Here is a 15,505-nt window from a genome sequence, read left to right on the forward strand (position 1 = left end):
TGTGGAATCCAGCTTTGCAATCGACTAGACCAACATGGAGGGGTTGTTAGGAGGAGTTATCTATATGATTATAGGATTACATATAGCAGCATCTCCCAGTCATGGTCATTTCAGATAAGAGATCTGACCTCACAAAGCATCAACTGTTTTGCAGAAAAAAAAAAAAAAAAAAAAAAAAAAGGAGTATGTCAGGGCAAAAAAAAATAAAAAATGCAGTACAATTCTGTAACGCATGCACATTTCCCCCATGTTTAAACCACTTAGCTGCCAGACCAATTTCTTTCAATTATTTTCACACACACGCATTTTTGGCCTTTAGAATACTTATAACTCCCAAAACATTTTATATTTTCTGAAAGCAGAGAATCTGTAGAAAAAGAAGGTATTTGCAAGTTTTTATGTTGCACGATATTTGGACAATGTTTGATCAAGCCTATATTTCAGTAAAAAGTACATTAAACTTAATTTTAGAGCACACAAACACCATACACACACGCACACAATATATTGCCCATTATTTTCGCAAAAGATGAGATTGTGGTGTGTGAATAGAAAGCAAATAAGTTGGATCTCAAAATTGCATGTAACTACGAAGTGACATTTAAAAACTTTTATGGCTCATTAAAGTAGCATTGCCTATATATATATTCTAGAAATATTCCTCAAACTGTGGGCATCTGTGGCAATGCCTAATATGTGTTGCAAAACTGGCATTTATGTACATTGTATGCTTGCAGTGAAGTCCTTTATTTTTTTGTAATCTATTTTATTAGGTATTTTTAATTTTTACATGCTTTTATTGCTACCATAAGGGGGCTTACAAGTCCCCTATGTGATAGCATTGTACAGATGTATTTTTGAAGATATCAGCATTAGACCCCTAATGTCTCCCCTGCATTTTATCTTAAAAGATCAAGTACAGGTGAACAGAAACTCACAAAAATATGTTCTCACTGAACACACATAATCAGTTTCATTTAACCTAGATTCACATTGAGAGCGGGTTTGAAATCTTGCGAGTTTAGCTGAACTCGCACGATTTCAAACCGGCAATGCAGTCCAACTAAGGTGGTGATTTGACAGACATTTGTGCGGGTTTATGCACAGATGTCTATTGAAATTGCTCCCAAAAGTAGTACAGGAACTACTTTTGGGAACTGGTGCGGCGACACAAAGTCGCTTCGCACCGATACAGGCGGTGCTGTTGCCGGCAATAGCCAGTGATTTGACATGTCAAAACCTCTCAATGTGAATGTGGGGTAAACCACTAGACGACCAGCCGCCAAAGTTATACTGGGGCAGGTTGGCTTGCTTGGGTAAATCGCCGTAGGCATACGTTGGCTGCTTTAAGACCACAAGTGTGCACGTCATGACGAAGCACGTGCGAAGAGGCCACAATGTTTGCTGGGCACCCACCATCACTCCCGAGAGAGACAGAAAGGAGGTCTGTCAATTTAAACAGACGGATCTGTTCTGTCAGGGGTGAGTAAACATCTGTTGTTCATACTAATTACAAACAGAGATAGGTCTCCTCCTTCAGGCAGTCCCAATACCCCACAGAATCATTCCTTAGGACACACATTTAACCCCTAGTGTTAACCCCTTCCCTGCCAGTGACATTTATACAGTAAATCAGTGGCTATTTTTAGTTTTGATCGATATATATATATATAAACGTCAATGGTCCCAAAAAAAAGTGTCCGATATGTCCGCCGCAATGTCGCAGTCCCAATAAAAATCCCAGATCGCCATTACTAGCAAAATAAATAAAAAAGCCATCAATCTATCCCTCATTTTCCAGACGCTATAACTTTTGTACAAACCAATCAATATATGCTTATTGCGATTTTGTTTTGTTTTTTATATGTAAAATAAATATCGGCCAAAACTGAGGAAGACATTTGTTTTTTTATATTGTTTTGGGGGATATTACAGCAAAAAGTTAAAAATATAGCTTTTTCTCAAAATTTGAGCTTTTTGTTTCTAGCACAAAAAAAGAAAAAAAGAAAATCAGGTGACCAAATGCCACCAAAAGGAAAGCTCTATTTGTGGAAAAAAGGGACATCAATTTTGTTTGGGTACAACTTCGTACGACCGCGTAATTGACAGTTAAACGGCGCAGTGCTGTATCGTAAATCCTTCCAGGGAGCAAGTGGTTAATCTAACATGAAAACACTAATGTTATGGGCAACGTGGTAAGCAGACATTTCAAAAGCAGTCTTCTTGAAGCCCTAAAAGCAACTTCCCTTAGTGAATTTCCGCTCCCAAGTACCTGCAGTCTTCCACTGCCAGGTGAGGGTCTTCCCACATGGAGTAGTCACAGAATGGATGCAGATCAGGAGGGTGCGGTGTGTTCCAATGGCTGTGTCTTGGTAGAATATGGCAGCCAGATATGCAGTTAGGCGTCCCAATAGCACTACATCAGTAGACAGAAATGAACTTCAGGTAGGTTGCATAATTTGAATAGGTAAATGTTAGGCTGTTTCCCATAAGCCCAAAAGCGAGACAAAAAAAAAAAAAATCTAACTGTGTGCATAGTACTGCGGTATGTCTTGAAAGATAAGGTGGTAGGGTAGCTATCAAGGCATGTATAGTTGGGAACCAGAATATCTAAGGGTACATGGAGACACTGATCAGGTCACTGGTCACATCCAGAGTCCTGACTTTGCTTGTTACAAAGGGTGTCCCCATTAAAAGGGGTCTTCAGGCACTAGGTGTCATAGGAATAGACCACAGCCCTGGACCTGTAAAAGCACCCTGCAGGTACCTCACTTGTCCCACCTTGTACCTAGGTGAGCATCAAATGCAGGCTCTAGTGCCCAAAGTAAACATTACAAGCCAGACCTGCTAATGCAAGGTCCAGGTTCGGTTCCCAAAGTGTAAATCAGAGTAATCGATTCGGAAACTGTTACAGCGCATTGAAGGCTGTAAGAAGCCAGTTGTTGACAGTGTCTGCTGAAGGAGATAGTTCTTTAGAAATAATTAAAAAATAACTTCTCCGAGGACAAAAAGGCCATCCTCTAAGGACACTAGCAAAAGAAAAAACTGGAGTGCACAGGTTTATATAGATTCACAAAGGGGCAGATCCAGCAAGCCTCTTTCAGTGTCCAGTCACCTGAAGGTGGTAGCATACAACACACACTGGTCTATGAATCATTTCCTGTATCCTATGCTATATGATAAAGATAGTTTACTTACTAGAATTCAGCATCTTTTAATGTACATTTAGTACAAATAAAGTCCTTTTTTTACAATTATGCAGAGTAAAACTTCCTTTATCTAGTAACCCAATGTGAAGCATACGTCTGGTTTTATTACAATTTGATACTGTTTAATAAAAAATAAATAGTAACAAAACACTCTGAAACAGACTGCAAATCAAACATCTTTATTGAACCAATGACTTCAAAAGTTACAGATAAAGAAATGTGGAAAGACTAATGAAGAAACATTGTTAAAATCCTTGTAGACCAGTTCTCCATACAGCTCCCTTCCTGCATGAGAATTCTCATAACAGAAGTGGTTGCGATAACATATGCTTTTTACACACAATCTTCAATGTGCTTTAAAATGTCTTCTTGTAGCAATAAGCCAGAAAACAGCTGAAACTGGCACCACCAGTGTACATTCTCAGCATGTCTTTGTGGCAAGATGAATTCATTCCCCAGTGCAAAGCGGGGAAGTTACATCATCCTGGGCCTGTCACTCCTGCGTGCATGTGGGAGTTACGTCATCCTGGGCCTGTCAATCAGGACAGCCAAACCAAAAAAAAGGCTGTGCGATGATACCAGCAGCAGTAAGAGTGCTTGAAGACAGCACATCAATGGAGGGGGAAGGACGTATGGCGGACTTTAGTTTTTGTACAGCGCATGTTTTAAATTGAAACCAGGTATGACCGTAAGCATAATATGCTAGCACTGTTCAATCAGGGCCAAATTTTAAATTATACAAATAGGTACAAATGTCAACATAATCTGCAAAAAGAAAACAAAAAAAACAGACAAAAAAATGGAACTGCTCTCAAGAACATGGTAATGATTTTTTAAAAAATTCTTCAAATCCACTGGTGCAGATGCTAAGGAGATGCATATAAAATATTTTCCTTAACACCATATATTATAGGTTTTAGCCACCAGTAAAAACGTTGGTGTGGATGATGGTCAAATCTTTGTGAAAACATGTTTTTAGTTAATTTACATCACGCTGCCGCATTTTGGTTATTTTAACACTGCAATATGGCTGGACATCAAGTCTTATGAACAGAAGCCCTATTTGGTGGCTAGAAAATCAACCATGATCCACTCTTACATTACAATTTTGCAATGTGCTTTAAAGGCTGTGGTGTGTGGCTACCTGCATATCTCCAATAAAGGTTATTTATTCCAGTTTAACAGTCATATGCGTCTTGATCTTCTATCCAATTCAAACAGACATTGTCAATCTTGAGCATCCCTCATATACAAATCGTCACAGCCTTCCATGTAATTGTGTCTTAAAATTTGATTATCTGTATTTTGAAAAATCTTTGAGCCACCAAGGAAATTCTAGACGATCTTCAGAATTTATCCTCAAATTGACAGTCATTTTCTAACAAGTAGAATAAGCTCACAAGGGATCGAAATGAGAGATGCACTTTCCAACCTGCAAAAATTTTTTTTTTGGAAAACTAAATATGAACCAACATAGACAATGCAAATATACACAAAATAAACTAAAAGCAGGAAAATAGTTTGAGATGATAGAATTGAGACTGACATTTTAACACCAAAATCAGGTGCCAGTCCTTGTATGCAACATAAACGGACAACAAAGCATTTTATCAGTAGTTTTTCATGTGCAGTAGCCAACTAGCTTTTGGAACTATGCCTGCAATATGCTTTTCATTTTGTTACAGTGTAAACAAAAAGCAATCTATGTCACGATTCGAGGAAAAGGCAATAAAAAAAAAAAATAGGAGATACTTTATTATTATACCTACAATACTTTCAAATTCCATTTACAGGGATTGCATTGTGGAGAAAATTTCCCAGATCTGTTGCTAATTTAAAGGAATACCATTATGCAAATAAAACCACAATCTAAAAAAATCTGGAGAACAGGGAAGGGTTAAAATCCTTGCCAGGTTATCGTTTTGCTGTCTGTGTACATATGGAGAAGCCTACATTTTACTGCCAGAGAAACAAGAAACAAATAGAAATCTTGCAAAAGAAGGAGACCCCGCTTTTTAAAATGGTTGCCATTGAAATATTTCCCCACACCTCCTGTTCCAAGAACAGGTTTAAAATCATGGATGGTCATCAGTCCGAACAGAGCAATAAACCTCCCCAATAGGCACTGAGACAGCAATAAAAACTTGCCAGGTAGTCTAACCCTCCCCCACTCTATCCAAAACTAAAAAAGGTTTTATCTAGAGATTATATAGAATGGTACATTGAAATCCACTAAAGACTATGGGAAATCGAACCCTGCTTACCTTAAGAACATAAAAGTCCAATCTCGTTACCAGCAGCACATGTCCTCCCTTCCCTGCTTCCCCTCACTCCTGATACGAACAAGGCTGAAGACAAACAATCAGATCAGAACCAGACCTCAAAACCAGACCTTATGTTAGCCATTAATGAAAAATACATTTGTACTGGCTAGGTTGGACAGCAAAGAGTACATATAATTGGTGGTCATAATGAAACTACAGAAAAAGCATGGTTGCGATTGCCTATTCCAATGTACTGGATTAAAGCTGAATTACAGTAATTAGAGCCACTTTGTAAAATGTGAAGGCACACAGAGTCCACCTAGTTCATGAAATTCCCTGGACTTCTCTCTATATACAGTTAACAGGTTTATTGCTCTGCCGGACAGACACTCCAGGATCTGAGAGTAGAGTAGCACACCGAGAGGCTTTGAGCGCCCCTCTGCTTTCCCATTCACAGAGGCCTTGGTATTTTGTGAATGTGTTCACATAATACCAAGGCTTCTGTGATTGCGGAAGAGGAGGGACAGGCATAGCAGCTGCAGTGACTCTGTTGCAGATGCAGAGATCAGAAGGATCAGCTTTGGGGTCCTGGAAATACAGCAATAGCCCATCTTACAAGAGTACTATAAACCTGTCAAGATATAAATAATAGAGTTCAGGAGATGCTATGCGCCTCCTTGTTCTTAACTCCTAGTATGCCTTTACTTTTTAAAAAGGAGCCGAATTCCTCGAATTCAGTTTTTATACAATGATGGCTGCTTAGTATAATGTAAGCAAGATAAAAAACAAAATGATTTAATGTTAAATTTAAAAAGGAAACTACTCCGGCATTTTTTTTTTTTTTTATATATATATGTGAATGCAATCAGCTAAGGACAATTATCAATGATTGCTAATATTTTGTTTCTGTGTATATTTTAGGACTGTGTATGTACATGGATAAATCTATTATATGTACAGCCTCTAGACTACTCTAGTGAATGTGCCCTACTTACCCATTTCTTTCCTTAAAATGCATCTAAACCAAAATTTAAGTATACCGCAGCCTACAGCTCCTTGGGTCCCTTTTTCACAATCAGTTTTTTTGGCAGACCCGAACGGACCATCCATTGCCCTCTATGAAGCGGCAGATGTAAATGGACACATGAGTAGGTGTACACGCTGGCAAAGTCTGCCGGTCTGAACGAGCCGTAAGATGTGGTGGCTGCATTCATTTTACTTTTTCAAGACTGTTTTTCCTTAATTTTCACCAGGTAATCCTGCCAGTAAAACAAGTGTCCCTTTAAGTCAACACATTTCTCTATAGTATTGTTTGAGGGAACCATTGTTGCCACTCATGCTGGACTTCAAACATGGCTGCACATCTCCATTAAATGGTGGATTGATGGAAGAAGTACTTTGCACAAAGATAGGGTTGATTGTGCTTTAATTTCAGCTTAAAGTTAACAGATATTTTCTGTACTTGCTGAAAATGCTCTTAGCGAAAAAAATAAAATAAAATGAAAAAGAATGCAGCCACCACATCCAAGGACTGGTAAACTGCAAAATTAAATTTTTCCTTTTAGGATTATAAACTTTGTAAATTAAAGTTTACGGAAGAGGTCTGTATAAATAAAATGACAATTTAGAGGCTCCACTGAGCCCACCTTTACAGTCAATAGACACTAATCACATTCTCTGATTTACTAAGCAACTTTTAAACCCATTCACACCAGAATTCAATGAAGGAAACCCTCCACCGCATTCAAAACACACTGCAGTTATGATTTGCAGCCAGTATCAACTTCACCAATGTGATCTGGTTGCAGTGAGTTGCCCAAAGCAGAGCATGCATTACTTTTGGTACGGTGCGATTTGAGGCCATTAAAATAAATGGCCTCAAATCACAATGGACTGAAATGACTGAATCATACAGGAATGTGCTGCCTAGTGTGAACTGGCCCTCAGATAACTGGTGAGACATCATGCTCCTTGGGGCTATCTCTCTGGATTCAGGAAAGAAGAACTTAGGGATTTAAAAGAAGGCCAAAGAAAGAAAGCTCGTTTTCTAAGGTTGGGCTGAATATAAAGCAGCTTTGGTATGTGCTGATCGCAGCTTGCCTTGTGATAGGGTCAATGGATGGTTTGGTTTTCTTCAACTACTTAACCCTGTGAATCAGGATTTTTTGAATTATTGAACCTAAAATCAGAGTGTAGAGTGAAGTCAATGTGTCAAGTGACATTTGATTAACATTATCAAGTAACTGGACCTCAATTCCATGTGTTACAGAAAGCAAAAAACAAAATGATCAAGCTAGCTATATCTAGTGAGATATTGGCGTTTTTATTTTATTATGATAAAATCCTTATGACTTTCCCTTAGCTTCTCTGTTCCTAGCTATCCATACGTTAAAAAAAATAAAATAAAAAAAAAGCTAATGACAGCTATTGAAGTCATACTAGTACCTAATAGAACCGGTGATGATGATGATTTCAACAGTCTGATGAAGGGGTATGGGGGACATATTGGCCAATCCATTGGGGGGTCTGAAACCGTAAAAAGGTCAAGAATCCCTGTTTTCAAGGGAGCATGTACAAATCTGCATAGGAAATAAATAATAAAGTAAAAACAAGTAAAAATGTGGAAGCCAATTAAAGATCTCTTTTACAACTCTGTATGCCATGAACAGACACTACAGTGATGTTTAGGTAAAAGAAATTCCATGAACAGCATAGAAAAAACATTAAACACTTTTAGTGGGGAGTTTTAAAACATTTGCACAGCTATTTGTCCGTCAAAGCTGCATGTAAATTAGTTATGTGGGGATAGGTTAAATTATAAAAGGCTATAAAAGTCAAAAGGCTATATTCTCTGCAGATCAAGACTAGTTGGCGCTTCAGATGGTGATCTCATTAGACCCTTACATATTCATCTTTTTGCCAAGTCCTGTTTGAGGATATGTGCTAAATTGGCAAAAGAATTTAGGTGATGATTTGATGAAAGCACTAACATTTTAAAGTTTTTTTAACCTGTATATTTTAATGATGTTATAATAAAGTTGTATATTTTTTATTTTACTTGTGTCTATATTCTTTCTTTGGAGGTATACTCAAAGACTCAAAATATTATTACCCTTTTTTGTTATGACATTTTGGCGCCGATACCCTCCAAAGTAATGAGGTCTTTATAAACACTCCTCCCCTTTCTTTAATACAGCATTTGTATCAATGGAAGAAAGTGCCCCATAGTAGTTTTCAGTGGGAATAATAGTGCCTCATATCACTGGGAGGAATTGTGCCCCAAGGACCAGACAAAGGCTAGCAAGGGGACACATCCAGTCCTCAGGCCGCAGTTTGGAGACCCCTTCTCTATAAAACCATTACACGTATGCAAATAATGCAAAAACATGTGATTATAAAAGTACAGCTTTGCTTTCATTTAAGGGAATGTATGGGTTCCCCTCTCCCTTTTTTTTTTTTTAAAGAAGTGAACGAATGCAGCCACCACATAGGACAGGTGGGTTGCAATATATTTCTGTTCCCGGATTTAGAAATATGCTTTTAGCCCTTTATGGGAGATAAAGTAACACGTGCTGTACTAGAGGATCTGGGAGTCCCATATAAAAAAAACTATTTGTAAATCATTGTAATAAGAAAATAGTATAGCTCACATAACTGCTGCTCAATTTGTATACTAGTATAAAAGCAGGTGACAAGAAAAATGGATAATGGCGAAAACCACATCTGGATCAAAAGCCATAATTTTTAGGTCAAGTAGTATTATGAATAGGACCAAAAGGAGTAAAGCAATGGAGCTTTAAACAGGATACCACCTAGTCCTCCCAAAAAGTAAACCTACACTATACTGAGAGAATAGGCAGCAGCCACTGCTGACTTCTTCTAACATGCTAGTTGTATGACGGTCATGGTTTTCGAATGGCTTCAAAACTTCAGGACTCAAACAAAAACAATGTAGGATCAGGATTTCTGACCCAATTCTGTCTGATTTAAGTTGGACTAGACAATCTTAATATTTTTTTCAGGTCGAATTCAGATAGTGATGAAGCCAAAAACAGACTGGTGGTATTCTTAGCAGGAGATGAGTGTCAGCCCTTCTTTCATGACAGACTAAAAGGTGATGTTGCAAGCTTTCAACCAGGCTGTCAAAAGAATGGAGTTGGAAAGCAAATGTGACTAGTAAGTTAATAGCTAGAATTTAAAAGCCCAATTGAATTTCAGTTTAATACATTCTAGGTGCATCAAAACACAAGGTGTTTGAATGCCTTAAAACTTATTTTGTTTCTAAATAAGCCACGGCCTGTGCCTGTCCCCAGCCAGCAGCTGCACAGTAGGGACCCTTGCTTTATGTGGAGAAGCAGTGGTCTTCATACAGAGACGCAACATGGCTCCTGAGTCTGACCAACAGCTCTGCAATCAGCAAACTCACTGCTGATTGATGGGAAAATGACAACTAACTCAGTATGGATCCAACTTGGCAGCTGCTGCCATGGGACAGGTTTTTATACTTGGGCCGTGGCTGCTTTCTAGAGAAAATGAACTGCCTCTGAATTATTGGATGGTTTTGTCCTACTGCAGTCAGTGAATTTGTCCATCCTTGAATTTAAGCTTAGAGGCACCTTTTCCTAAAACACTTCAACCAGATTTATTCCTCCTCTGTATGTTTGGGGACGGCCCTCGGCACATTATTGAGTACACTATATTGTCAAATAGTATTGTGATGCCTGCCTGTACACGCATATGAACTTTATGAACCTTGCTTTGTGCACTGGTGTGCAGTCATGTTGGAAATGGAAGGGGCCATCCCCAAAACTGTTCCCACAAAGTTGGGAGTATGCAATTGTCTAAAATGTCTTGGTATGCTGATGCCTTAGCAGTTCCCTTCACTGGGACTATGGGGCCAAGCCCAACCCCTGAAAAACAACCCCACACCATAATCCCCCCCCCTTCACCAAATGATTTGGATCAGTGTACAAAGCAAGGTCCATAAAAGACATGGATGAGAGAGTTTGGGGGTGGAGGAACTTGTCTGGCCTGCAAAGTCCTGACCTCAACCCACTAGAACACCTTTGGGATGCATTAGAGCGCAGACCACAAATCAGGCCTTCTCGTCAAACATCAGTGCCTGACCTCCGGTATGCGCGTCTGAAAGAATGGTCAAACAATCCCATAGACACACTCCCAAACCTTGTGGACCAGCCTTCCCAGAAGAGTTGAAGCTGTAATAGCTGCAAATGGTGGGCCAACTCAATATTGAACCCTACGGACTAAGACGCCATTAACTTTCATGTGCATATTAAGGGAGGTGTCCCAATACTTTGGAAAATATAGTGCATGTTAAATTATTGTACAGCTCAATCCTTTATGTGTTAAAAGTAAATAAAAATACTGCCTTCAAAACGATTGTTTAAAGTAAGATTATTTTCAATATTTAAACATTTAAACCAGAACTCCAAGCAAATTTTAAAAACAGTTTTGCCCCAGTTATGTATTAAGTGTAATTATGTGTGTGAACTTTTTGCAAACAAATTCTGATGTCCATCTTACGCACCTCACAATCTTCTACATAGCAAATATTACATTGATAGTAAGAGAGGTTATGTACTGAGCCAGTCATGTTATATTGCATTGCCCAGTGCTAAATAATCTAGAATGTTGTCAAGTAAAGTAATTGGAACTGGAAGGAGAAGTGCAGACACAGCTTACATGAGAAAGGGAGCAGAATAGGAGAACCTAAGTGGGGTGATGATTCTCATTCACAGTCCAATGAGCTGGTAATGGACACATTGATCTGTAAAAAGGAAACAGTGATGTCAACCTAGAAACTACGTAGTGGGCAATAGTGTGTAGAATAAAGTCTAAAAGAATAAAAGATTAGATGAAAAGAATTACAAACACTAAGGATTTTACATATATGCATTTGAACTGTGCATTTGTGTGTTTGTCTGGAGTTCTGCTTTATGCTCACAAAAAAAGTCAAAGCAAGTTTTGCATCTAGTTTAGAAGTAGACTTTTGTGTTAAAAAAATAAAATAAAAAAATAACCCTTTCACAAAAGATTAACTACGCAATAGAACACACAAACATGCAGATGAGAAGATAAAAAAAAATTATATAAAAAAAAACTCTTACTTATCTTTATTTTAGGATTTTATTAGTTCCCCTCATGCCCCAGAGTGACATCAGCACTGGATCAGCACCATCCACCTGCTTATCGGATCACATGTGATCAGAACTTCTGAGCGCAATCACAGCTTACAACTACAACTAAGGAATCGAGCTCTGAAGTTATGACCTGATTGGAGGAAGAGACATAAAATCCTGAAATAAAATAGAGCTTCAATAATAAGTAACAAGGGAACACAAAAAGGTGTGGAAAAAGCAGATCTCTGTGCATGAAATGTTTTCACTGCAGGTTAGGCGAGCACTGTATTTTTTTACTACCATAAACGGTCTACATACTACATTACCCCTAGCCCCAAAAATAGGCATATGTGTATCACAACAATATATAGTAATAAAATTACAGTTTATCAGAGTGGGGTGCAGACACAGTTTCAGTCTGTTTTATCTGGGAGCTACCTTAAAGTAGAATCCGGCTTTACACCCAACTAACCTTAAAACTGTCCTCTAACCATCTACTAACAGCTAGGTTAAATAACTTGTGTAAGATGTATATACTTGGATATTTTCAGGCTGCTCTGGGTTCAATTATGTGTCAGCCAGCCTTGCTTCAGGGGAGAAGAGGAAGTGTGACAGCAGATAAGCCATGGAAGCCTATGGGTGACATCACTATTCCAGGCTTTATTAGCTTTTGTTGGAACATACTCTCCTCTCCCTTGAAGCCGCCGGTTCTTACACAGCTTAGTTAGCATGGCAGTCTGGTCGATATGGCCCTGCACACCCTAGAACAATGATGGCAATCCTTGGCACCCTAGATGTGTGCATGAGCATCATGGGAAATGTAGTTCCAAAACATCTGGGGTGCCAAGGTTCACCATCACTACACTAGATGATAAAATGTGGCTTCTCTCTGTACCCACTCAATGTTAAATATACCAAACTGTACAGAAGGATAATATTAAATGTACTGACTAGCTGGCTGTATCTTGTAAGCCACTCCAAAACAAAATTACATTAAAAAGTAGGTCTGTATTGCACGAAATATTTGTCTGTACTTGTCTGTCTTTAAGTCTCATTTATTAGAAAAATTAAGGTGCTCTAAACCCACTTTGCAGTGAATGGAATTATATCACCTTTTAACGTATGTTTAAAGCCAAAACATTTAGTTTTGGGTAGAGCAGGGAATGCTTAAGATCCCTGCCTGTTTTTTATTTCGTATGCGTAACATTTTTTGTCCCAAAGATGCAACTAAAAATAAATAGAAATGGTCTCTAAAGTGAGGGGAAGTTCTAGATTTCCCATCAAATTCTGTCCCAGTGACAAGCAGCAGGACAAAGAGGGAGAAATCTTTCAAAAAAGGGACAGAAACAGTTATAAAAAGAAGAAAAAAAAAAAAAAGCCTAAGAGTTTCTAATTTTTTCCTGCTCTATAGAAAACAAAAAAAAAAAAGAATTGTTGCACTCCTTAAAATCCTTTTATTGGAGCCCAACTTAGTGACACAGGAAGTCTTTATTCTTTATGGGCAACAGAGCAAACAATTTAACTGGCTTCCAAAAAAAACAAAAGAGCTTTCGATTGTCTGCAGTTCAAAGAGCTGTTGAAAAGGCCCTCGTGCCAAAGGCTGGCATCAGATAAGGGTGAAAAACCCACCTAGCAGAACTTGGATATTTACAGAAGACCAGGTGACAGACATGAAAATATGGGAAAACATTAAGGTCAAAAGCACAAGCAGAACTTCCATAAATGGTGAAATCTTATCTTTGAGACTATAACCTAGGATGAAGGTCTACTGGAGTAATGAAATCATGGAGACAGATGGAAGAACAGAAATATATTCTGGATTTTTCATGAACATTATATCTCTTAAGTTCAGGGCCCAAACAACACCTTAGTCCTATGCAGAACCAAAAGTGGTTCCTTACAAGATGGGGTAGCCAGGTTAAACATGCTATATAGGAAGTAATGGCTACATATGTATGAGAGTAGAGTAGAGAGTCTCTAATGGGTGAAAATTATGGTTTCTGAATGTCAAGACAACCAAATTCATGGAACCATGAAGCCACAAGGGAACAGATAAGACTCTGTATAAAAGGGTCCTTAAAAAAATAAATCAAGATCTGCACGAAGGAGAGAATTCGTTCCATGGAGACACTTCCAGGGTGGAAGCCTTAAGGCTCACACCAAGTTTAGTGGCATTGTCTAAATGAAAAAAAGATCAGATGATCCACATGTAGGATGGTCAAATACTATAGAAACTGAAAAATCACCCGAAGTTCCAGGATCTTGCTAAAGAGACAAGACTCAAATAACCTTGTCCCTACACTCATAGGGTCGCAATGTGGATATTTTCCAGCAAACACTTGGTGTGCTGGCAAATATCCACACTGACTTTCTGAACCAGTTTCCAGCTGGTGGTTGCTATACCATCCAAATCTTCTAGAGCTTCATTCAAGAACATGTGCAGTGGGAATATGGAGCATTACGTTCCCAAGCCTCCTTCCCAGCCTGACAGGCAGGTGTCCATCAAATTTAAAAAAAGGGGGGGGGGGGTATAAAGGATTTTTTCCCAACTCCAGAAGTAGATTAAGGACCAACCGTGCCAGAGACAACCTGATAATAGATGACGCAACAACAGACCATAGCGTACAAATATATAGCAATACTGGGCAAAATGTTCTCAAAAGAGGCCAATATCAGACCTAGGACTCGTCTACAAAAGCAGAGTTGGTTGGCTCCTGGACTCGAGTACGAACCAGAAACCAGGGGATCAGAATGTTGTCCTGTAACAGGAACTCCCTGGCCTGAGCTGTGTCCAGGACTAGACCTAGAAAATCCAAAATAATATATTTGCGAAGGGTCAGAATCCATCCACATCATTGCAATGTTTGAACATCAATCCCTCAAAATGATGTTCTCTAGGTATCCCAAATGTGAATGCAATGAGAACATAGTGGGGCCAGTACCTTGAATACCCAATGTGCAGACGAGAGGCTGAAAGACAGGGCCCTGGACAGGACAGACCAGCATGGGAATAACTGATGTGTTGGAAAAAGCATTCTTAATGCGCACAGAATTCAGAAAGTCTCCTTGGTGAACAGATGATACATTTGGTACATTCCATGCAGAATTATTGGGCTTGAGTGAAGAGAATTTAAAGAATAAGAATGGGTCAAATAATCCATTTCGGATTGTGAATAGAGAAAAGGTTGACAGCAATCCCATGAAAATGTTTTGCCACAGGAACTAGAGCAATAAAACCTTTTTTTTTTTTTTTTGGATCAAGAAGAAGAACGGCTTGATGAAAACAGGTAGGTTGAAGGCGAGAAAGAAAGAGGCAGGAAGCAAAACTCCAGTTTTCGACTATGCGATACCATCTCGTGCACCTAAGATAAAAGCTGTCCAAGCCTCCACAAAGGTTAACCTCTTCTTGTCGTCAGTATGCAAAATGCAGCCTCTCAGCGGGTGGGCCTTGATGCAGAGTGTCTGCATATTTGCGTTCCAAAATGTAAAAAAAAAAAAACCTGTGCTGAAAGTGGCCACTCCTAGCAGTTACCAGCACCTAACGGTAATCTCCCGAATGCTACTTCCATTAAGCTATGTGAACCCCGGTGACAGCCAATCACAACGGTCACTTGATCATAAACTCAACCCCACCTCCCGGCATCATAAACCCCTTAAAGGGCCAGAAGGAGCCAGCTTTAAAGGGTTAGAAAAGTTGCCCCACGCTGGAGAAAATGGGGAAGTGCACACCTTCATGCAGAGGAAAGCTTGTCTAAATATTTTGCAGATTAAGTGACAAGACTTGCAGGTGGATGGGAAGCAAAGCTTGGGGGGATATGTGAAAGCTGAAGGAGTAGAGAAAGGGACATTTTCTTTTGACAGAAAGAAGACTTTGCAATCTGTTTTATAGGCC

At 39.0% G+C, this 15,505-nt stretch overlaps 1 protein-coding gene across 6 annotated transcripts in view; it reads right to left on the reverse strand.

The window, feature by feature from the left end:
- Positions 1–15,505, reverse strand: part of SON (SON DNA and RNA binding protein) — a 199,636-nt gene that overhangs the window by 27,212 nt on the left and 156,919 nt on the right. Inside the window, exon 7 of one of the 6 annotated variants that reach the window (XR_013274370.1) lies at positions 5,474–5,557. The exons of the other annotated variants lie outside the window; for them this stretch is intronic. The gene's annotated coding sequence lies outside the window, so the exon portion shown is untranslated. The remainder of the gene's footprint in view (positions 1–5,473; positions 5,558–15,505) is intronic. 6 annotated transcript variants of the gene reach the window in all.

Source organism: Lithobates pipiens, unplaced genomic scaffold (assembly GCF_037356315.1).
Source record: "Lithobates pipiens isolate NorthernLeopardFrog02 unplaced genomic scaffold, aLitPip1_a1.2 Scaffold_16, whole genome shotgun sequence".
NCBI lineage: Eukaryota > Metazoa > Chordata > Amphibia > Anura > Ranidae > Lithobates > Lithobates pipiens.